The sequence below is a fragment of the Bos grunniens genome, chromosome 7 (assembly GCF_055505025.1).
Source record: "Bos grunniens cultivar Pamir isolate PY7600 chromosome 7, Bosgru_T2T1.0, whole genome shotgun sequence".
Lineage (NCBI taxonomy): Eukaryota > Metazoa > Chordata > Mammalia > Artiodactyla > Bovidae > Bos > Bos grunniens.
Window position 1 is genome coordinate 9093072 of NC_141171.1, and position 26091 is coordinate 9119162.

The 26091-nt window shown below is 37.5% G+C and overlaps 1 pseudogene; it reads right to left on the reverse strand.

Annotated features, from left to right (window-relative positions):
• Positions 1 to 12124: 12124 nt before the first annotated feature.
• On the reverse strand, positions 12125 to 13161 carry LOC147368284 (olfactory receptor 7A17-like; annotated as a pseudogene).
• Between the last annotated feature and the right edge of the window lie 12930 nt (positions 13162 to 26091).

Below are 26091 nucleotides of genomic sequence, written 5' to 3' on the forward strand. Positions count from 1 at the left end.
ATTATTACTAGGTCCATAAGGTTGATGTGAAAACTAGGAAAGAAAAAAAATATATATATATATATATATATGACTAATTTTCATACAAATGGGCATTACTAAAATAGGTGGAATTTTGCAATTAATATTTTGAAGGTAAGCTACATATATGTGTGTGTGTGTGCATGTGGCTCAGCTGTGTTCCACTCTTGCGACTCCCATGAACTGGAGCCCACAAGGCTCCTCTGTCCAGGGAGCTTTTCAGGCAAGAACACTGGAGTGGGTTGCCAATATATATATTTGCCAGGAATTCACCCTATTAAATGGGTCTCTATGACTTCTTTGTCTATGAATTTTTGTCTTGGACTTTGCCTTTCAAAAATTTCCCCTAAAGTCAGGAACAAGACAAGGGTGCCCACTTTCACCATTACTATTCAACATAGTTTTGGAAATTTTGGCCACAGCAATCAGAGCAGAATAAGAAATAAAGGAAATCCAAACTGGAAAAGAAGAAGTAAAACTCTCACTGTTTGCAGATGACATGATCCTCTACATAGAAAACCCTAAAGACTCCACCAGAAAATTACTAGAACTAATCAATGAATACAGTAAAGTTGCAGGATATAAAATCAACACACAGAAATCCCTTGCATTCCTATACACTAATAATGAGAAAATAGAGAAATTAAGGAAACAATTCCATTTACCCTTGCAACGAAAAGAATAAAATACTTAGGAATATATCTACCTAAAGAAACTAAAGACCTATATATAGAAAACTATAAAACACTGGTGATAGAAATCAAAGAGGACACTAATAGATGGAGATATATACCATGCTCATGGATTGGAAGAATCAATATAGTGAAAATGAGTATACTACCCAAAGCAATCTATAGATTCAATGCAATCCCTATCAAGCTACCAATGGTATTCTTCACAGAGCTAGAACAAATAATTTCACAATTTGTATGGAAATACAAAAAACCTCAAATAGCCAAAGCAATCTTGAGAAAGAAGAATAGAACTGGAGGAATCAACCTGCCTGACTTCAGGCTCTACTACAAAGCCACAGTCATCAAGACAGTATGCTACTGGCACAAAGACAGAAATATAGATCAATGTAACAAAATAGAAAGCCCAGAGATAAGTCCACGCACGTATGGACACCTTATTTTTGACAAAGGAGGCAAAAATATACAATGGATTAAATACAATCTCTTTAACAAGTGGTGCTGGGAAAACTGGTCAACCATTTGTAAAAGAATGAAACTAGAACACTTTCTAACACCATACACAAAAATAAACTCAAAATGGATTAAAGATCTCAATGTAAGACCAGAAACTACAAAACTCCTAGAGGAGAACATAGGCAAAACACTCTCCAACATAAATCACAGCAGGATCCTCTATGACCCACCTCCCAGAATATTGGAAATTAAAGCAAAAATAAACAAATAGGACTTAATTAAAATTAAAAGCTTCTGCACAACAAAGGAAACTCTAAGCAAGGAGAAAAGACAGCCTTCAGAATGGGAGAAAAATAATAGCAAAGGAAGCAACTGACAAACACCTAATCTCAAAAATATACAAGTAACTCCTACAGCTCAATTCCATAAAAATAAATGACCTAATCAAAAAATGGGCCGAAGAATTAAATAGACGTATCTCCAAAGAGGACATACAGATGGCTAACAAACACATGAAAAGATGCTCAACATCACTCATTATCAGAGAAATGCAAATCAAAACCACTATGAGGTACCATTTCATGCCAGTCAGAATGGCTGTGATCCAAAAGTCTACAAGCAATAAATGCTGGAGAGGGTCTGGAGAAAAAGAATCCTCTTACACTGTTGGTGGGAATGCAAACTAGTACAGCCACTATGGAGAACAGTGTGGAGATTCCTTTAAAAACTGGAAATAGAACTGCCTTATGATCCAGCAATGCCACTGCTGGGCATACACACTGAGGAAACCAGAAAGGAAAGAGACACGTGTACCCCAATGTTCCTCACAGAACTGTTTATAATAGCCAGGTCATGGAAGCAACCTAGATGTCCATCAGCATATGAATGGATAAGAAAGCAGTGGTACATATACACAATGGAGTATTACTCAGCCATTAAAAAGAATACATTTGAATCAGTTTTAATGAGGTGGATGAAACTGGAGCCTATTATACAGAGTGAAGTAAGCCAGAAAGAAAAACACCAATACAGTATACGAATGCATATATATGGAATTTAGAAAGATGGTAACAATAACCCTGTATATGAGACAGCAAAAGAGACACAGATGTATAGAACAGTCTTTTGGACTCTGTGGGAGAGGGAGAGGGTGGGGTGATTTGAGAGAATGGCATTGATACATGTATAATATCGTATATGAAATGAGTCACCAGTCCAGGTTCAATGAATGATACTGGTTGCTTGGGGCTGGTGCACTGTGACGACCCAGAGGGATAGTATGGGGAGGGAGGAGGGAAGAGGGTTCACGATGGGGAACACGTGTATACCTGTGGCAGATTCATATTGATATATGGCAAAACCAATACAATATTGTAAAGTTAAAAATTAAAAAAAATAATAATAAAATAAATTTAAAAAAACATATTTTGAAAAGAAAAAATAAATAAAATCCCTATAGTCCAATCACAGAGAAAGACTATAAGCAAATATGTACCACACTGGGTGGTTTTAGGTGCTACGAATAAAGAAAATATGCAGGTATAAAAGTGAGTGGCTGGCACTTATTTTTCATTGAGAGCTATATTTATTAATCAGTTAATCTGCTAACTAGATGATGTTTGAAAACAGAATTTAAGGAAGACGCAACAGGTGACAATAGTTTATCAGGTCATGTACATGTCTTGTTGGTAAAAGAATCTGCAATGATACTGAAGATCTTTTTTTAGATATTTAAGCTCAAAAGTAAGCCAGTGTTCAGGGAAATGTAAGAGGGAGGGTGATGAAGGGTTGTGTCAGAGGATGCTGAAAAATAAAGTGACTTCTGTGCTATTGCTAAAACTTCAAGACACAGGGAATCCATCATCCAGTGTATTGTTCCTTGAGCTCTGTAAATCTGCTTTATGCTCAGAATAACTAATAAAGCAAATATGTGTGTATAGTATATATACACATATATTCATATATACTTACACATTACATTTACACTTACACTTACACAGTCTCTCAATCCCCTTTGTGACCTTATGGACTGCAGCCTGCCAGGCTCCTTTGTCCATGGAAGTCTCCAGGCAAAAATACTGGAAAGAGTAGCCATTCCCTTCTCCAGGGGAGGATCTTCCAGACCCAAAGGATCAAACCCAGGTCTCCTGCATTGAGGGTAGATTCTTTGCTGTCTGAGCCACCAGGGAATATATGTATATACATCTCCAGATTGAAAAAAAGTTATGTCTTTATGATAGCAAGTCATCCTATCAATTCAACATCCCACTAGAAAGATCAGCGAAGAGAAAAAACCCAGAACTTGCTAATGGGAATGTACAATATACAAAAAATAGTGAAAGGATTTTATAGGGAAATGGTAAAAGACACTTCTAAATTGTATTAAACACATCCTTTTAAAATTAGGAAACCTTTCATCAAATCTTGGATCTATCACAAGTATCTATTTAAACTATAAGAGGCAATTTAATCATTCTATATTTTTACATGTTTACCCAAGTAATGGGAAGCATGGTATTTATCTTCCTGAGGTGATTGAAAATATATACAAAAAGATTAGCCTCACCTTCCTATTTGCAAAAGAATGGTTGTCAGTGGTGATGAGTCACCACGTTCAGTCCTGGGGATGACAGGACAAAGATAAAGCTGCTTGATGTAATGTTTAAGCAATAAATAGGAAGCTGACACTGCAAGATGAATGTGCAAAGGGGAAAATGATGAAAGAAAGTGTGAAAGAGTGTCCAGGAGTGAAGCATCCAGCTTCTCAAAATGTGAGTAACACAGCCATAGCATCGAATATTAGGCAGACTTTGAAATAGTGAATGAACAAAACACTAGTGAACTGGAGGCAAGTCCATGAGGTACTAATGAATAAGAAGGAACAGTGGACACAAAGAAGAAACAAGACTGCACTAAAATATAAAGAGTGTGTATGATATGCACATAATTCTATTTATTTGAATAAAATTATATGAATATATATGCAAATATATATTATATATAGATTATACATCTATAGGAAAAGAAGTTTAAAAAGAACAAAGAATTTATAATATAGAAAGTGTCAGTAAGAATTCAATTAGACTAGAATTAGTGGTTTCTATGCAGGTCAGGAAGCAACAGTTAGAACTGGACATGGAACAACAGACTGGTTCCAAATAGGAAAAGGAGAACATCAAGGCTGTATATCGTCACCTTGCTTATTTAACTTATATGCAAAGTACATCATGAGAAACACTGGAATGGAGGAAGCACAAGCTGGAATCAAGATTGCCAGGAGAAATATCAATAACCTCAGATATGCAGATGACACCACCCTTATGGCAGAAAGTTAAGAAGAACTAAAGAGCCTCTTGATGAAAGTGAAAGAAGAGGGTGAAAAAGTTGGCTTAAAGCTCAACATCCAAAAAACTAAGATCATGGCATCTGGCCCCATCACTTCATGGCAAATAGATGGGGAAACAGTGGAAACAGTGGCTGACTTTATTTTTCTGGGCTCCAAAATCACTGCAGATCGTGACTGAAGCCATGAAATTAAGAGACACTTACCCCTTGGAAGGAAAGTTATGACCAACCTAGACAGCATATTGAAAAGCAGAGACTACTTTGTCAACAAAGATCTGTCTAGTCAAGGCTATGGTTTTTCCAGTGGTCATGTATGGATGTGAGAGTTAGACTATAAAGAAAGCTGAGCACCAAAGAATCAATGCTTTTGAACTGTGGTATTGGAGATTTTTGAGAGTCCCTTGGACTGCCAGGAGATCCAACCAGTCCATCCTAAAGGAAAAGTCCTGAATATTAACTGGAAGGACTGATGCTGAAGCTGAAACTCCAATACTGTGGCCACCTGATGTGAAGAGCTGACTCATTTGAAAAGACCCTGATTCTGGGAAAGATTGAAGGCAGGACGAGAAGCGGGTAAGAGAGGATGAGATGGTCGGATGGCATCACTGACTCAATGGACATAGGTTTGGGTGGACTCCAGAAGTTGGTGATGGACAGGGAAGCCTGGCATGCTGCAGTTCATGGGGTCACAAAGAGTTGGACATGACTGAGTGACTGAACTGAACTGAATCAACCATATGAAGCAAAATTGAATAAGAATCCAAAACTAACTTATACAGCAAAATAATATAATAAAAATTTGACAGTAACATTATGGGTCTCTGGCTATAGATTAAATTTCCAAAGACTTGGAAATGTAAGGATATAAGGGAAGGTCTTTTAAACTCATGGAAGAAGCAGTACAGTGCCTAGTTTTATTTTCATCCTATATAAGAATATACTGTCATATAAGTTTACGCAATGCAACAGACATGAAAGATGAGGATTTGATCCCTTGTTTGGGAAGATTCCCTGTAGGAGGGCATAGCAACCCACCCCAATATTCTTGTCAGGGTAATCCATAGACAGAGGAGCCTGGAGGGCTACAGTTCATAGGGTCATAAAGAGTCAGAGATGACCTAGTGACTGAGCATGCTTGCACACATACAGAAGAATATTCACTTTCACTTTTGTTTCTATCAAAGATCTTCAAGAATACTAAAGTGACAGCTCAATTTTTCAGTAAGGAAAAATATGGAGAAAACCGGATAGACTGAGTGATATATTCGACCACACACTCACAACCCCTTACATATACACCTGTACATTCATAAAAGAACTCAGTCTTAAACAGAGATTTGGTAGAAAAACTCCAGTTCCTTGTTTGGAACAATGTAATCAAAAACAAGAATAAAAATTCTCCGACCCTTCCTACACAAATGTAAAGATTTTGTATAGACTATAATAGAGAATACAAATGAAAAAGTAATCCACAGATAGTATTCAGCTTCACAGAAAAATAATTGCAAAATAAAGCTATTCAGCATACTGCTTTTTAATTCTCAAAGACATTTTTTAATCTGAATCCCCAGAGTGAAAAAGAGATAATGTAACATTAATGTAATGTTACATTACATTAATGTAATTAATGTAACATTAATTATTACAAAGTAATATTTGCAAGCAATACATTGGTCTGGATCTTTCTTACTAATATAGAAATGTTTCAAAAATAGCCCATCTTAAAAATTAAAAAAAAAAGAAATACCCACAATTCGTCAGACTACCTCCACACCAAACGATTTTTATTTACTTCCTTTTTCTCCAAAACCCCTTAGATAAGTCCTGCTTTTACTAGAAGCACGGTATGCCAGCCATTCTTGACTCTAATGGGTTACCTTCACTTCATAGTCAACAGTCACCCCTGTGAAGGTTCATGCTCACGTCCCTTTTCAGCATGATAAACAAATACATTAATTAGTTAATCAGAAAAGCAAACAACTAGCAATCTCTTAGCGTTGGGCCCAGCAAGTGGCTATCAGGTGACCTCAAGGATATGTTCTTGGATTTGATTTTCTCTGATCCTTTTCCACAGTATCTCCTGGACTCGCCAACTCACCTGGATGGGTACTCTGAGAGGAAGGTCACTGAGGGGAACTCCAAACTCCTCCTGGATGGTTAATGATGGAGACTGAATCTCTGGCTCCTCAAAAGACAGCAGGGAGGAGGGTGGTGAGAGTCTCCCAGCCAGACTTAGGACTCCAAGAGCAACTACACGCCCCATGCAGTCAAAGGTTGTACAGGCTGAGGGATGCAGCAGAGGAGATATTTATAGTTCCCCTTGTCCGCTCATCAGCACATTTCTGTCTTGTTACTCCAAACTCTAAGCACATGATTTCCCGGTGGGACACTAGTCTGAAGACGGAAGGGAATATCCTGGAGATTCTGGGTTTCCAAGAGACCAGGTTAGAGTCAAGAAAATCCAGAGCTTATTATCATAGTTCTTCCTCGTGTACATTCTGAATTATTCAGTCTAATCTTCCAGCACCTCATCCCAAACCTGACCTAAGATTTTCTCCAAATTTAAGACTACATTACATACTTGGCATAGATTAGATTCCTTGAGTCTATAAAGTATTTTGTAGTAGAGACACAGCCCCTGATGTCTAGAGAAAATTTCTCTTCTCTTTAACAAGGTCAAGGAGGAGAACTTTATTCCTTTGATATAAACCTTGAGCTCTGCACACCTCAGTTTCATGCCACATTGTTCAAAATCATTTGAAATTTCATAATTATATCACAAGTTAAGAATTGTCATTTAGTCCCTCACATTGAAATGTTTGTTAATTGTAAGGTGTATATTTGGATTTTTTTCCCTCTATAATATTTACTCAGAATAGGAAAGTAGATATGTTCTTCCTTATAGCTTCCAGAAGAATTCCAGCACCACAATCATTTTGACTTTACCCAGTGAGACTCATTTCAGTCTTTTGACCTCCAGAATTGTAGGAGCATAAATGTAAATGTGTTTGTTTAAATCATTAGTGTGGTAATTTTACATTTGCATTGGGAATTGGCTATAGATATTTATTCAACTTCCCTGGTGGTTCAGTCGGTAATCTACCTACAATGTAGAAGATACCAGTTCAGTCCCTGGTCCAGGAAGATCAAATGGAGAAGGAAATGGCAACCCATTCCAGTAGTCTTGTCTGGAGAATCCAATCAACAGAAAAGCCTACAATACGTAGGGTCACGAAGAGTAGACATGACTTATCAACTAAACCACCACCAACACCATAGACATTTAGCCAATAAAATTTTGTTCAAGAAACTGAGATTACATTTCTGAATTTATACATTTAACTTCCCCTGGGGAAAGACATACTGTGTTGTAATCTCATCTTAAGTAGAAGAGGAAATTTAAATTCAATTTGGGAAATATTCACTTTTTAGATGATAGAGATTTTCTCATTGCATAAATGTAAATGTGCTTTAGATTGTGATGTCTCTGAGACACTAATATAGGAAAAGTAATTATTTAATTTGTTGTCTACTATTTATACATATTAATTCTTCTGATCCAAGAACATATGATATTGCTCCACTTATTTGTGCCTACTTCCACTTCTTTCATGAAAGTCTTAAAAACGGTTTAGTGTATAGGAATTTGACCTCTTGGTTCTGAATACTTTTACATCCTTTTTGATGCTATTGTAATTGAGAGTTTTCTTTTCTAGATTGTTCATTGTTAGTGTATATAGACATAATTGATTTTTACATATTGATTTTCTGTCCCGCAAATTTACTGAATTTGTTTATGTGTTCTAATATTGTTTGATGGAGCCTTTAGGTTTTCATGTAGATAGATAGATAGATAGATAGATATAGAGAATTATCTTCTTCAAACAGACAAATTAATGTTTTTCTTTTCAATTAGGATGCCTTTATTTTCTTTCCTAGGTACTCTAACTAGAACTTTCAGGACTATGTTGAATAGAAGTGTAAGAGTGGACCCTCGTGTCTTGTGTCTGAGCTTAAAGAATATGTTTTCAATTTTCTACCAGTCAGTATAATGTCATCTGTGGGCTTTTCATATATGGTCATTTTACTGCTGAGGTTCATTCCTTCTATATTCACTTTGGTAGAATTTTTATCATGAAAGAATGTTGAATTTTGTCAAATGATTTCTCTGCATCTATGGTTATTTAATTCCATTCATATGGTGTATTACATTGATTGATTTGCTTTTGTTGAACCACATTTGTGTCCCAGAGATTAACCCCATGTGATCCTTGGTTATGATCCATTTAATGCTCCATAGAACTTGGTTTGCAAGGATCTTGTTTAGAAATTTTTCATGTATATTCATCCAATATATTGGACTATAGCTTCCTTTTTTCCTTCTTTAAAGATTTTTTAACTTTTAAAAATAGCTTTATTGAGATATGATTCACATGCCATACAATTTACCAATTTTAAAGGTACAATTCAATTTTTTTTAGCAATTCTTAGATATCTACAACCATCAATAGTTTTAGAACATTTCCTGATAGAATTCATGATGCATTTGTTAGAATCTGCTTATCTATGATTCCCTTCAAGGGTCCTGGCTGCTGTTATTCCAATCTCTCCCCACCCCCTTCTCATGAAGTTTATGTCAGTTTTCTGGATGGACATTTAGTCACTGGTTCCCCTGCACAGCTGGGGAAGCTTGACTCTCACTCATATGCTTTCATTTTTTTTTGTGGGAGAAACCACAGGACCAAATCTTGCACATGACATTGACCTGTTCCACCTCAGGGGAGGCATGATGCTAGAGAAACTAGCTAACTTGAAACATAAAGAAAGACAGACACCCTCAATGAAAGTCATTAATGAGAATGTGAGAAACAACTTGCCTGGAAAAGACTAACAGAAGCAGCAAAAAATATTAATCGATTTCTAGAGGTCAGGTATGAACTTGCTGTATGAGAAGAAGTACATTGCACAGGGTATTATTTCACTGCAACTACTAGATAGTCATGCAAGTTGGCAGACCAGGCAAAGTTGACTGTCAAATAAAGCTCTTGGGCAAAGAACTCCAGAAACTGGCAGTTTGTAATTGGGCTGAGAAATGTCATATATGAAAATAATCAAGATGATAAATGTGGGACACACCAGTATCTAATACAGATATAAATAGCATGGTTCATCCCTTGGGGATTTGTTGAAAATCTACTATTCTTGAATTTATTGATGTGAGGTGAGCACACAGGTATGGAGTGAGCACATTGGGATGATAGGATCATACACAATGTACACAATGTTGTACTCAGCTATATGGACTTATGAGCATCTGAATAGTGATCAGAGCACCTCCAGCTATATAATTTCACTTGATAAGAAAGGCAGTGTAATAAACTATATGATTTAGGATAACTTGTTATGCAGCAATAGCTAACTGAAACAACCAAGCAAACAGTAATGAGAGCACGCATAAAAATCCACTGCTTTTTATTTTTGGCATACATCTTGATTTGGGGACAATATTCATGATTATTATTTAAACTTGTTTCAGATAACTAGATTATCAGTTGGTTCATTGGTTTCTCCTTAATGAGGAACTTGTTCTAAGAAACTTGGAATGGTTGGAAGGATATGCACATTGTGCCAAAGTAAATGGTGATCTGGAATCACATGACTAGGTAGAAATTTCAGCTTGCTTGTGAGTCATCCTTTGATCATGAAGAATGAAGGTTCCTGAGGAGGAAGGACAAATGAAATCATTCAGCTTGATATTGTTCATTCACTGCTCATGATTCTTTAGTGGTTATGATGAAATTTAGAAAAGTGAAGATCCTTCGTTCAGAGCAACAGAGGAGTCATAACTGTAATCAGGACAGGAAATTTTAAAGTCAAAATTGAGTGATCCAGGAAAACAATTATAAAACACACCAAATAATCACTAACTCCAGTGTATAGACTCCCTCTCTCTTGGACACCAATTTTCCACTTTTCAATGAGTAGATATATAGACAGAAATTTTTTACATGTAAGGTTGAAAATTTGCTATGACATATTTAAGGTTATCTGTGACAATAGGACCATACTGTTACTGTTGTTCAGTTGATGTTAGGTCTGACTCTGTGACCCCATGGACTGTGGCAGGCCAGGCTTCCCGGTCCTTCACCATATACCAACATTTGCTCAAGCTCATGTCCGTTGAGTTGGTGATGCCATCCAACCATCTCATCCTGTCATCCCCTTCTCCTGCCTTCAATCTTTCCCAGAATCAGGATCTTTTCCAATGACTCTGCTCTTCACATCAGGTAACCAAAGTATTAGAGCTTCAGCTTCAGCATCAGTCTTTCCAGTGAATATTCAGGGTTGGTTTTCTTTAGCATTGACTGGCTAGATCTCCTTGCAGTTAGGGGACTCTCAAGAGTCCTATCCAACACCACAGTTTGAAAGTATCAGTTCTTTAGTGCTTGGCTTTCTTTATGGTTCAACTCTCACATCCATACAAAACTACTGAAAAAACCATAGCTTTGACTATATGGACCTTTGTTGGCAAAGTAATGTCTCTGTTTTGTAATATGCTGTCTAGATTTTTCATAGCTTTTCTTCCAAGGAGCAAGAGTCTTTTAATATCATTGCTGCAGTTACCATCAGAAATGATTTTGGAGCACAAAGACCATATTAGGTCGGTCTATTTATTCACATTTGCATTTCAATATAGATTTTACTGGGAGATACACATTTGATGATGATTTTTAATAGGTGACTATGATAGATACTCGGAGAAGGCAATGGCACCCCACTCCAGTACTCTTGCCTGGAAAATCCCATGGACGGAGGAGCCTGGTAGACTGCAGTCCATGGGGTCGCTAGGAGTCAGACACGACTGTGTAACTTTCAAGTAGACAACCTGAGCGACTTCACTTTCACTTTTCATTTTCATGCATTGGAGAAGGAAATGGCAAGCCACTCCAGTGTTCTTGCCTGGAGAATCCCAGGGATGGGGGAGCCTGGTGGGCTGCTGTCTATGAGGTCGCACAGAGTTGGACACGACTGAAGCGACTTAGCAGCAACAGCATGGTAGATACTAGGGACACAGGTTGAACAAGCAGCATATAACCCCAGAAGAGCAGTTATAAAACTCAACAGTATGAATAAAGTTGATATTACCAAGATATCATGGAAATAAAGTTATAATATAGACAAAAAATGAGAGACTCAAAATAACAAACTGGTTTGGATTTCACTCTGCAGTGGAATTATATAGGTTACTCTAGCTGCTAAGTGTGGTCTTTCTATGTGAGTGATACAGCTCAAGACAATTCTTTATGGAAAATTAAAAAAAAAATACTTGGGAAGATAGCTCTCACTTAAAGGGAAAAAATGAGGAACAAAAATTTTCCCATGAAGTAAATGGAAATTTTCAAATATTCCTTATCCAATTTCAGAAAAAAATAAGAAACTTAGAGAAGTAAGGAAAGGTATCCATATACCAGACAGAATAGAAAGCTTAATCAAGTGACTTACTTAAATTATATGGAGAAGTTGAAATCAAAGAAATAGAAAGACCAGGAAATAAATGTAAGGAATAAGAGCTCTTTCTGCAATCTGATCAAGAATCACAATTTCTGCCTCTAATGATTTGAGTGCTGTAATAACTGACACTTCTTCAGCCCCAGGACAATTGGCCCTTTTACAGCTGCCATCCCAAAGAATCTTCTTAGAAATCTCTTTATGTCTTTATTTCTCAGACTGCAGATGAAGGGGTTCAGCATGGGTGTGACCACTGTGTACATCACACAGGCTGTTTCACTTGAGTGTGAGCCATGGGTAGCAGCAGAGCTAAGGTACACTCCTAAGCCTGTACAATAAAACAAGGAGATGACTGAGAGGTGAGATGCACAGGTGGAAAAGGCTTTATACTTCCCCCGAGCTGATGAGATTCCACGTATGGAGAAAACTATCTTAGAGTAAGAGTAACATATCCCAGTGAATGGACCACCACCAAACAGCCCAATTGCAAAATACATCATCACATTATTGAGAAAGGTGTTAGAACAGGCAAGTTGGATCACATCTTTGAATTCACAGAAAAAGTGGGGGATTTCCAAGATGGTACAGAAAGACAGTCGTAATGCCAGTAAGCTTTGTAACAAGGAATTCAAGGCATCTATTAGCCATGATATCAGCAGCAGCAGTCCACAGAGAACAGGGTTCATGATGACTGTGTAGTGCAGGGGGTGGCAGATGGCTATGAAGCGGTCATAGGACATCACAGTCAGAAGAAAGTTGTCCAACTGTACAAACAGTAAGAAAAATACATCTGGGTAAGGCAGTCTTCATAGGTAATGACTTTGGTTTGAGTTATTATATTCAGCAGCATCTTTGGAATAGTGGTGGAGGTGAAGCAGATGTCTACAAAGGACAGGTTGGAGAGGAAGAAGTACATGGGGGTGTGGAGGTGGGAATCTGAGATGATAGCCAGGATGATGAGCAGGTTTCCAAACACAGTGATCAGGTACATGGATAGGAAAAGGCCAAATATAAGGAGCTGAAATTCTGGTTCCTTTGAGAATCCCAGAAGAACAAATTCTGAAATTTGTGTATTGTTGCCTGGTACCATGTGGTAGTGATCACTACTAGGACAGAAGGAAAAATGACTAATTTTTATACATATAGACCTTAGCATAGTGAAATGCTGTAAATTGTATTCAGTCATTTTAAATGGCCTTCCGTAACATCATAAGTGTTATCAATTCATTTCAGTTCATTTCAGTTGCTCAGTCATGTCTGACTCTTTGCGACCCCATGGACTGAAGCCCACCAGTCTCCTCTGTCCATGGGATCCTTCAGGCAAGGATACTGGAGTGGGTTGCCATTCCCTTCTCCAGGGGATCTTCCTGACTCAGGGACTGAACCCAGGTCTCCTGCATTGCAGACAGACTCTTTATGGTCTGAGCCACCAGGGAAGCTGTGACAACAATGAATAGAAATTCCCATAGGCAAGTTTTCCACCAACAGGTAATCTTATGACACAGTTTAAATGCAAAATTATTTTATGTTGAATAGTATGCCTTCTCAGGTGGCTCAGTGCTAAATAATCCACCTGCCAATGCAGTAGATGAGAGTTCAATACCTGGGTCAGGAAGATCCCCTGGAGAAGGAATGGCAACCCACTCCAGTATTCTTGTCTGGGAAATCCCATGGATAGAGGAGCCTGGCAGGCTATAGTCCATGAGACTGCAAAAGAGTCAGACATAAATTAACTATTAAACAACAATTGACTGTATTCTGGGCTAAAAGTATAGGATGCTGACAATGAGACTCCCAATGATAAATAATAAAGAAAGAATATAAATTAGCAAACAAAAAGCATATACCTAGTGATAGGTTTTAGGGGAAAAAAATAAGTACAAATAGAGTGAATGGAGGTGTTACATTTGAATGCAAGTTGAAGAAGATCTGCAAACTAGGAGAAATTTGAACAGAAGCCTGAAGAAAGATAAAGCAGAGACACAAAATTACCTGGTGAAAGAATGTGCCCTGTTGCAGAAAGAGTCAGTGAAAAGGTCTTAAGTATGTCACTTGCTTCAAATTCTAGACTTAAAAGAAAGCCGAAGTGTCTAGGGGAATAAGCAAGAGGGAGAGTTAGGAGAGATGGTGTCAGAGGCTGCTGAGGAACACGGGGACCTCCCTGCTACAGGTGAGACCTTAATTCACATGTTGTTCCTCTCACATTTTTTGGTTTGTTTTGATTCATTCCTCTGAGTAGAAGTGGATTCACTCCTTACGCCCTTCTGCTGTTAACATTGCAGGATTTGTTCATTTTGGAGTACATAAACTCAGGCATCACTGCCCAGAGAAATGCTCATTGCAAACACACACACACACACACACACACACACACACACAAATACAGCATATTATGGTTTGCTGGGTTTGTTACTTCTTGGCTTTTCCTACTTCCAGTAACAATAATTAGGACATTTTGCTATCTATTAATAGCAAATTATCTTTGCCATAAAGAATGTAGAAATAGTACCTAAATTAAAGCTGGAAAGCCTCTTGAGGAAGTGGCATTCCATTTAATATGAGCTCTTTTTTTTGCCTTCTCTGAAAAGAAAATTTATGTTGGGCTGCCCTGGTAGCTCAGATGCTAAAGAATCTACCTGTAGTGCGGGAGACCCAGGTTTGATCCCTGGACAAGCAGTTTAAAAAAAAAAAAAACTGAGAGAGAAGAAAGAATAGAACATGTGGAAGAAAATAAACACTGCCTATAGATCCCACCTCTTGGTGGTTGCCTTGCTCTAGGGCACTGTCCTTGGAGTATGTGTATCTCAGTTCTGCAGGTATTTCATCTTCTTGGATAAGTCTGACGGCCTCAGTGATCTACACTATGGTAACCCCCATGCTGAACCCCTTTATTTGCAAAACAAGATCTATTAAGCTCAGGCAGTCTCTGGGAGACAGTGAAAAAGAGAGACTCCTTGGTTTCAGCAGCATCCCAAACCCAGTTATACTCCCTTGATGCCCAGAATACTTAATAAGGTACCCTAAAGGAATTTATCAAGGAAACATGAATCATTATCTTTGTAATGATAACACATTTTACTAACTGAACTCTCCTGGAAAAAGGAGCAAAGGGAATTAGCCCACAATTTACAACAGAAAATATACAATGTTCAACAACAGATGAGGATTTTAAATGTAAGTGGTATAGAGGTTCTAAATTATTTTAAATGAAAAGTTTTTGAGTCAGAAAACCCGTTTGAATCTCAGAACTATCGTCTATCAGCTGTTTGTACTTAGTGAGACTACAGACCCATTCTAACTGTTAATGTCTTTACACAAAATGTGAGGGAAGAGGTATCCATTCCTCTAAGTTGGTAGACAAATTTACTCAATGTGTATAGAAAACTTAACATACTTGTTTCATGTCACTAAGTGAATGATTATAACTTGTGATGAGTTTGGCTGATTATTTTCTTCTACCTCACAAATGTCTCCATTGCCTTCTCACCACTTGGTAACAAAGAGTTGCAAACTAAAGCTCCGTAGTATACCATCTTGCATATCAAATACAGCTTTTTCATGTGAATACTCAATGTGAGAGAAGATACTGTGAAATGTATGTCTCAAGAGCTCTGTTCCAAGGCAGTACCTAATTCAATCGGTGTGGAAAAAAAATGGAAGATGCCCAATATATCCCATCTTAGAATGCTGAAAAAAGGTGTATGTTTCACCGCTCATGCCTCCAAACCTAGGTTTCTTTTTCTCTGTAACTGTGAACTTCTAATCTGCTCTACTTTACCGGAACCAGTTTGAGCTCCCAATTCCTCCTTCATTCAGGTCTCCGAATCAGACTTCCATTCCCATCGCTTAATTGTCAGCAAAGACTCTTGTGTTGCTGAGTCTATCAGACACTTCTCCTTTGAACATTAAATAAGCAAATTATAATTAGTCAACCTAGCAAAGCAGCATGACTAATATCTCTGCTCTGGTATAAGATGATTAGGTACTCGGGTGACCTCAGGTAAAAATTTTCTACTTCCATTCTCTCTGAACCTTTCTTGAAGTACCTATAGAACTCTCACACTCACCTAGATGGGGACTATGAGAAGAAAGTTCCTGTGTGGATATTCAAATTCCTCCCTGGATGGTGAATGATGGACTGGAGCTCTGTTCCCAGGCAGGTCAGAAGGAAAGAGGGAAGCATTGGTCCTTATTCAGATGTAGGACTTCAAAACCAACAACCCGTGTCCTGTGCAGCTCTAGGTTGTTTAGATTGAGGGACTGCAGCAGAGGAGATACTTACTGCTCCCCGTGTCTGCTTATTAGGCACTGTTTCCATTGTTATTCCCACCTCTGAGCACAACACTTCCCTGTGGGCACTGGTCTAGTTAGACAAGAAATTATTCTTATGATGCTCTGTTCCCAGGAGACCAGGTTAGATGCCAGGAGAATCTAGTTCATATTGTTGTTGTTGTTGTTCAGTTGCTAACTTATGTCTGACTCTTTGTGACCCCATGGACTGTAGCTCTCCAGGCTTCCCTGTCCTTCACTATCTCCCAGAGTTTGCTCAAACTCATGCCCCTTGAGTCAGTGATGCCATCCAACCATCTCATCCTCTGTCATCCCCTTCTCCTCCTGCATTCAGTCTTTCCCAGCATCAGGGTCTTTTCTAATGAGTTGGCTCTTCGCATAAGGTGGCAAAATGTTGGAGCTTCAACTTCAGCATCAGTCCTTCCAATGAATATTCAGGGTTGATTTCCTTTAAGATTGACTGGTTTGATCTTGCAGTCCAAGGGACTCTCAGGGGTCTTCTCCAGCTCTACAGTTCTAAAGCATCAATTCTTGAGTACTCAGCCTTCTTTCTGGTTCAATTCTCACATCTGTACATGACTACTGGAAAACCATAGCTTTGACTATAGGAACCTTTGTCAGCAAAGTGATGTCTCTGCTTTTTAATACACTGTCTAGGTTTGTCATAGCTTTTTTCCCAAGGAGGAAGTATCTTTTAATTTCATAGTTGCAATCACCATCCACAGTGATTTTGGAGCCCAAGAAAATAAATGAAAATGTAGAATTCCTCTCCTGAGGGTGCAATTATTATACCACTGTCACTGTCAGATAACCATGCAAGTAGGCAGAGAGATTTTGTTGGTCAGGTAAAGACCCCAGGTAAAGAGATTTAGGAGCTAACTGTTGGCAGTTGTACTGAAAACCTCAGAAATGTAAAGGATCAAGGTGATATAGGTGGGACTCACAGGGCCTCTGCTTTCCTTGTGGCTCAGTGGTAAATAATCCATCTGGAATGCAGGAGATTTGGGTTTAATCCCTGGGTTGGGAGATCATCTGGAGAAGGAAATGGCAACCCACTCCAGTATTCTTGCCTGGAAAATTCCATGGACATAGGAACCTGGAGGCTGTAGTCCATGGAATTGCAAAGAGTCATAAACAACTGAGTGTGCACACACACACCACACACACACACACACAAATATAAACAATACTATGTGTTATATATTATGATATATATTATATATTATAATATATAATACATTATTCAGTATATATTGTATATGGTATATATACTATATAATATGTATTTTGCAATATGTAGTGTATATTATATAGTATATATTATATATTTATTATATGTAATAATGAATGACATTTATATTGTTAATCACTGAACATTTAATGATCATAAAAATTTTAATTTTGTTTAGAGCAATGGAAATAGTAGCATCTACAGGCATCATTGAAGTATTTCAAGATGAAATCAGGAAGAAAATTCAATAAAAAACAACTTAAGCATAACAAACCATCACCCCAGTGAAACACATCCTTTCACAGGGACATCGATCTTCCATACTTCAATGTGTGGATGTATAGCATGATAAATATTTCACTTAGTAATACAAAGCAAATTTAAAAATTTTCTTTGTATTCATGTTTTCCCTAACTCAAAAGCCATATTAAGTATAATAAGTAGCATTAAATAAATAAATTTTATTTACTCAAATTTGTTTCAGTGTAGACTCCACCTGCTGATGTGTATTTGGTGACCATTTCAACAGTCACTCGAGCAGGCACTGTGGACATGGAGCTGAATAAGAGAATAGGATCATTTTGAGGAGAATAAAACTCAGTGCCCACATATACACACACTATTATTTAAGTCTACAAATGACTGCCGACTCTAGTTCTCTTGCCTGGAAATTTCCATGGACAGAGGAGCCTGGCAGGCTATAGTTCATGGGGTCACAAAAGTTGGACACGACTGAGAGACTAACACTTTTACTTTATCAGAACAAACAGTTAAAATATGACATGCAAAGGAATGATTTACACAAAGGTGAAAAAAAAATCATGGTCTCAGATTTTCCTCTAGTAAAAAATTCTACAAATTATTTTGGTTTTTAATTGTACTTTTTTAAATGAGTAATATAACAACAACTACTCTTTCAGGAAAACAAGAAAAAATTACTTGGGATTCAAAATGCATCACCATGTTATTAAGAAAAATGTTAGAACAGAAATTATCATTGAGAAATTGATGTCTCACCCTATAAAGAATTGAAAATTTCCATGTATTTCTATGCAAAGATGGGCAAAGTTTGTAAATTTAAAAATATACAAATAAAAAAAAACCTGCTTTATATTAGACTGAGGAGAAAGCTTAATAAAATGAGTTACTGACACTGCATAAAGAATTTTAATTAAAAAAAAAATCCCAGGAAGTAAATGGACAGGGCAAAGCTGATTCTACAATGATCAAAGTACCACAATTTTTAGTTCCAAGGCTTTGAACTGTGCAGTCGAGAGTACTTCATCACACCCAGGATATATGTCCATTTTATTTTTGTCATTACACAGGGACTCTTCTTAACTTCATTTATGTTTTTATTCCTCAAACTCTAGAGAAATGGTCCCATCATGAGTGTGACACCTATGTACATCACTGAGGCTTTTGCACTTAAGTTTGAGCTGTGGGTAGCCGCAGAACTAAGGTATATTCCTAAGCTCCTACAATAAAATAAAGAGACATCTGAGAGCTGAGATGCACAGGTGGAAAATGCTTTATTCTTTCACTGAGGTGAAGAGATTGCATATACGGAGGATACTAATTTAACAAGGGGATCACCAGCCAGCAGCACTGATGCAAAATACATCACTGAGTTATTAAGAAAGGTGTCAAAACAGAACATGAATAATTTTCACACCAATGGGCATGATCCATATTACTTAACCTGGACAATTTTTATTTTGCAGTCAATATTGATTTTAATTGATTATAGATAAGTTCTTCTTGAGATTATGCCCCACTCATTTCATTTCTGCATAGGAAATTTTGCCCCATTGTCAGCATATTCTCAAAAATAGCATACATGTTGCAACTGTAAGAAGAAATTCTTGCATGTATTTGAGGAACATATTTCAAGTGCCAACCACGTTTCAAGAACACATAGGCAATAAGCATAGGGTGCTTAAAAATAAATACCTGTGGCGGATTCATTTTGATATTTGGCAAAACTAATACAATTATGTAAAGTTTAAAAATAAAATAAAAAATACCCCACCATCCAATGAAGGTGAAAATGATATACAAATAAGTATGTCAGGTGGTGACAAATGCTATGAAGGAAACAAATCCATGTATTAAAAAAAAAAATCTTGGTAGGAGATATTATCTTGTGCTGAGTGTTCAAATAAGGCTGGCAAACAGGTGATAATTCAGCAGGTACCTCAAGAAGGAAAGAGAATGGTGTAGTATGATGTCAGGAGGAGCGTGTGTCTGGCAGAGGGAATGGCCACTGCCATGGACCTGAGGAAGATATTTGTTCCACATGTTCAAATGCAAACAAGGAAGCCACTCGGGCAGAGGGATAAGCAAGATGGGGAGTGATTAGAGATGGTGTCAGGGATGCTGAGGAACAAGCTGGCTTCCCTGCTACATATTGCACTTCAGTCCACAGAGAATCCCTTTTTGTATGTACTTTCTTGCATTTGATTAATTTATTGCCAAGGCTTCCTGTGAATTCAAACAAATTTCTTAATACTATCTGTTGACTGAATTCTGATCTCTGTGTTATGTCACTTTAATATATAAGCCCAGGTGCCTCTGCTTTAGAAACTGCTATCAAGCCACAGGGCACAGACACATACCAAATCCTCCTGGGCTGTGTTACTACCATGCACTTCTCACCTAGAACTACCTGCCTGTGTCATTACAATTGAGGCTGGTCAAATCAGATTATCTTTCTCCTAAAGAATGTATAAATGGTACCCAGAAATTCCACTTCCTAAGCTTTCCATGGATCAATAAACTAGGGGTTCCTTTTACGTATGAGTCTTTCTGCCATGTATTTTTAAAAATAAAAAGTAAGAGAGAGCGCTTCCCTGATGGTCCAGTGGTTACGAATCTGTCTGCCAACCTGAGGGACACAGGTTTGAGCACTGCTCCCAGAAGATCGCATATGCCACTTGGCAACTAGGTCCATTCATCACAACTACCGAAACCTGTGCACCTAGAACCCATGCTCAGCAACAGGAGAAGCCACCAAGATGAGGAGCCAGTGCACCGCAACGAAGAGTAGCGGTGCCACCACGAAGAGTAGTAGTGCCTCTGCACTAGCAGTGCCATAAAGTATATATATATATATATGTGTGTGTATATATATATATATATATATACACACACACACACACATACAAGAGAGGCTAAAAGAAATGAAATGGATATTGTGGGAAAATGATCTACTAAGCTCAAATGTTCTCTAAGACAATGTGATGAAGAATAACTTCTTCGGTTTGGTAAAATTCCAGCCTCTGTAAGATTTCCTTGATGTCAAGAGGAAAAAGTACTTTTATCCCAACAATATAGACGGTGATATGTATATAATGTGAAACACCATACAGATTGAATATCCAAGAAAAAATAAGCAAAAGGAATAAATCAACAGTTCGCAAAAGGGTATATACAGACACATTAAGAGTTTAGTATGTCTCATATTAAGCAGTATAAGATTTGTCCTGAGACTTTCCATATTTTTAGACTTTTTCTTTTTTGTGGTCTTGAAGTAGGAGATAGATGAGCCCAGCCCCTGGACTGGATGGCTGGTGTTGGTCAAGTGGAGTAAAACTGAAATTTTATTCTCATCCAGATACTCCAAGGACAAAGCTAGAGGCAGAAGCTGATTTCTGATGAAGTAAAGAGATAAAGTGCCCACTCCTGAGGTCAAGGAAGACTTCCGTGTCTCCACATGTGCAGGGAGGCTTCTTGGGAGTCAAGAAGGGAGGGGGTGCCATCTCAAAATAAGTGTGGACACGCACCCACAGGTCTGTGATGGGATCCATCTTAGCAAAAAGTTGTGTATGTGTCTTGGTCAGGGTCCTAGGACCAATCAGGTGTGATAAAAGAAAAAAGTTAACTGGCCGAGTGTAAGCAAAGACCCAGAAGGACTGTCCTATGTATATGATTTAAATCACCTTTTTATTGTGCTCCTCATTCAGGACACCAGCACTCCTCTCTGGGGGTGTATTTCTGTGCTGATTTAAATAAATAAACTGCTTCTCTGGGTATCCTTCCATTTATTGTGCTGTGTTTCTTAATAATAAACTTTGTGCCTGTTTTTCAGTCTTTGCCTCCTTGAAACATTTTTGCTTTCAAACGGGGTAAGAATCAGGGAACTTTGCTTCTAGCCTTGGTGGTCTAGGGCTTCCCTGATAGCTCAGTTGGTAAAGAATCCACCTGCAATGCAGGAGACTCCCGTTCGATCCCTGGGTCAGAAAGATCTGCTGGAAAAGGGATAGGCTAATCACTCCAGTATTCTTGAGCGTCCCTTATGGCTCAGCTGGTGAAGAATCTGCCTGCATTGCGTGAGACCTGGGTTCGATTTCTGGGTTGGGAAGATCCCCGGGAGAAGGGAAACGCTACCTACTCCAGTATTCTGGCCTGGAGAATTCCATAGAGTCGGTCATGACTGAATCACTTTCACTTTCACTTCTTGGTGGACTAACAGCTTAATTCAATACAAGGACAGGGAAATAAGATCCTGCTTCAAGACTACTGTCTCTCTGAAAACAGTCTGATATGGAATGAAGCAAGCCCTGTCTCAGTTTTCTTATAGGGCACTGCTTTTTTTGTTTGTTTTTGTAAGCATGTTTTTAATTAACATTTTTAGTAAATATTTTTCATATTAAATATCTTCAAATAGCATTGATCTAATACAGATAAACCTGAAACATGAATTTAATATCTCACTGTTCATTTATTTAATAAATATCTATTGAGCATGATGTTATAAAAGATATTAATGTCTAACATTTAGGTCTTCCCTGGAGGCTCAGTGGTAAAGAACCTGCCTGCCAATGCAGGAAACTCGGGTTCAATATCTGGGTCAGGAATATCTTCTGGAGGAAGAAATGACAACCTACTCCAATATTCTTGCCAGGGAAATCCCCTGGACAGAGGGGCTTGGCAGGCTACAGTCCATGGGGTGGCAAAATAGTTGGACATGACTTATGGCTAACAACAACAAATGGCTAACACTTAACTGAATATTTAACATGAATCAATGCATTAAATGGATTGTTTCACTTAATCTTCACAATAACTTTATGAAGCAGTTTCATTATTATCTGAGTTTTTCATGATATGAAACTGAAGCACAGAGCAGTGAAATGACTTTCCCAGGGTCTCAAAACTAGACAGTTGGTATTTTAACCCAAAGAGTTTGAGTCCAGAGGCCAGGTGTTTAATCATTGTTATGAAACTTGATGTTATTTATAAAGAATAATAAAGCCCTTTTTTTGTTATGCATTTAATGAATTTATAGACTATAGGTGATTGCTTGTCTGTTATCCTTGGGTTTAATATTTTGTCTGATTTTCCTTTTATAAATACATGGGTACACTTTAATCCTGGTTCCTGTCTTTGTCCAAAATGCAAAGACTTTTCCAGACTCTGCTCTGTAAATCTTGAGCACATCCTGAATATCCATTCTCTTATTGTGGATAACTTTCTTCAAATGATTTAAGCCCAAGAACACTATGTCACACACATGCTTATTTCACTGTACTATGATGTTGCCATCTAAAAATAAAGTGACGCTAGTGGTAAAGAACCTGCCTGCCAATGTAGGAGACATAAGAGATGCGGGTTCCATCCCTGGGTCAAGAAGATCCCCTGGAAGAGGAAATGACAACAAACTCCAGTATTCTTGCCTGGAGAATCCCATCGACAGAGGACCCTGGTGGGCTACCATCCACAGGATCACAGAGTCAGACATGACTAAAGCAATTTAGCATGCCTAATGTTGCCACTATAATGTAAGATCTTAATCATTAGAGACTTCACCTACTTTTTCATTTCTTATTTTCAGAAAGATGTGTGACTATATCTGTACTTACACAGAAAACATTTAATTAAATGTGAAATTATGAAATAAAAAGAAGGGCAGATAGAATGAAGCCAGGTTAAATAGATTAGTTTCAGAGCAACTATATTAAACAAGATTTAATGGAGCATCAAAACCTAACCAAGAAAGTAGTTCATTCTCTACATCTGTGAGTCTGTTGGGTATATTCTTTTTTTTCTTTTTTTAGATTCTACATATAAGCATTAACATTTGCTTTGTCTGTCACCACTGAGGAAAAGGAACAGGGAAGTGTCAAGATAGAAGCATGGACTTGAGAAGCACAAACTACTATGTATAAAATAAATAAGTTGCAAGGATACTTTGTACAGCATAGGGAATATAGCCAGCATTTTATAAAAACTTTATATGGTGTATAATCTATAATAATGCTGTCATCATGTCATACATCTAAAATGAATATAATTTTGTAAATCAAATACATTTCAATAAAAAAAACTAAAGGTGGCAAAAATTTATAAAAAAAAAAGGTGACAAAAATTGTAATGACTTAATGATGTCACATGGATTAGTAATTAAATTGGCAAAGCTATAGGCATAAGTGAATATAGTAGACAATGTTCCTAGAAATAGTGGCATATAGTAGATGCTCAGCTATTATTTGTTGACTGAATCAGGAATTAGGTCTCAGTATAGATGTACACTGAATATATGGTAAGGTTATATTTCAGTTTATTTGGCAAGGCTAGATTATTGAATACAAGCTGGTAAAAGTGGATATGTACCTGGAAGAAAATGAAGTTTTCCCCCTCCCTCATTCGTATTACCAAAAAAATCACAGGGATTATCTATTCACTGTAAGAGTAATAATTTTGGGTGAACATCTAGAAAACTACATATTACAATCTACGGGTGGAGCAAGGAATTTTAATTAAGGCAAGAAACTGACAAGTAAAAAGATAACCATATTTAACTAAATAAAAGGTGAAATATTTGTACAGCCAGAACATCCTCCAAATGCCAACTGAAAAACACTAGCTTTTAAAAACTGATTTGAAAGGCTGATAATGGTAGAGTAATAAACATATAATGTATATGTATACATAAACATAAATATTTGGCCATAAAAATATTTCACATCCCCTGGAGTAGGAAATGGCAAATAACCCCAGGATTTTTGCCTGGAGAATTCCATGGACAGAGGAGCCTGGTGGGCTACAGTCCAGGGGGTTGCAAGAGTCGGACACAACAGTGACTAAGCACACACACAAGCAATATACATATAATATATCACCATATGATAATAACAGGCAAACTAGAATGGTGATCAAACATGTGAATCTGATCAAATTCAGTACTAGTTTAGAAAACAACAATGTTTTCCACACCCCACAGCCTTGGAAAACACTTAAAGAGCCATCAGGCTGTTTGCAGTGGTACCTTGAAACAAGGAGCAAACAGGTACTATCTATTCCTGCTGACAGAAATTTATAGTGTTACAATGTTGGGAAAACATTCTGAAGAATGGTATAGATATTACAAGTATAGAAGTTCTTTAACTCAAAGTTTCTCAGTCTCAGCATTATTGACATTCTCAAGCAGGTGTTCTCTGTGGTGGGGTCTGTCCTGTGACTTATAGGATGTCTAGAGCATCCCTGGCCTCCAGCCATCCCTCCTCAGTGTGACAGACAGACATTTGTACGAGCATTCCTCAGTGTTCTCTGGAAACATAGCTTCTCCCAGTCAGAACAACAGTTAGAATTTAACAATCTCAAATATTTTTGCAGCGATGATACAACAGCACTTTAAAGGCAAAGATTATGGAAGATCATTCATAGTGTAAATAGCACATCCCCTACCATGAATTATTAAACAGCTATTGAAAATAATAAACTAGTACTGTACAGGAAGAAAGTCCCTGGTGCATACTGATAAATAAGGAAAATGGGAAACAGGTAGAAAAAAGACTGTACTGAAATATAAAGAGCATTTATGCATTTGTAGAAAAGTGTATGAATAGATATGCATACATAACACAGAAAGAGAAATTTTAAAAGAAACCAAGAACCTATGTGAAAATGTCAATGAGAATGAAATTAAGTATGAAGATTTCAAAATAATTGAATATAACAAAACTGAATGAAAGTCTACAGTTCATTTATATAAAGATATAAAATGGGAATAATTTAATGACATTAACATGGGCCACAGTTCAATATTAAATTGTCAAAGACTTGGAAATAAAAGATTATAGCAGAACAGATTTTAAAATGTGAGGAGAGAGGTATAGTCTAGTTATAATTTATTCTCATATAAAGATATGTGGATTCAAATACATTTACTGAAGATTGAAGTGTTAATTGTTCAGTCTTGTCTGACTCTGTGCAACCCCATGGACTGTAGCCTGCCAGGCTCCTCTGTCCATGGGATTTCCCAGGCAAGAATACTGGAGTGGGTTGCCATTTCCTCCTCCAGGGGATCTTCCCAACTCAGGGATTGAGCTTGGATCTCCTGCATTGTGAGCAGATTCTTTACCTCCTGAACCACCAGGAAATCCCTATGGAAGATTAAGGTGACCTTTTTTATTCCAAAGATAAAGAAGAATGTTCTCTACATGATGCCCAAAGGTAATATAACTTTTAGAAATGCATTTAATCACAAATGCTGAATGGAACAATACAGAAAAATAAATAAAGTTAGAGATATGTGTACAAATT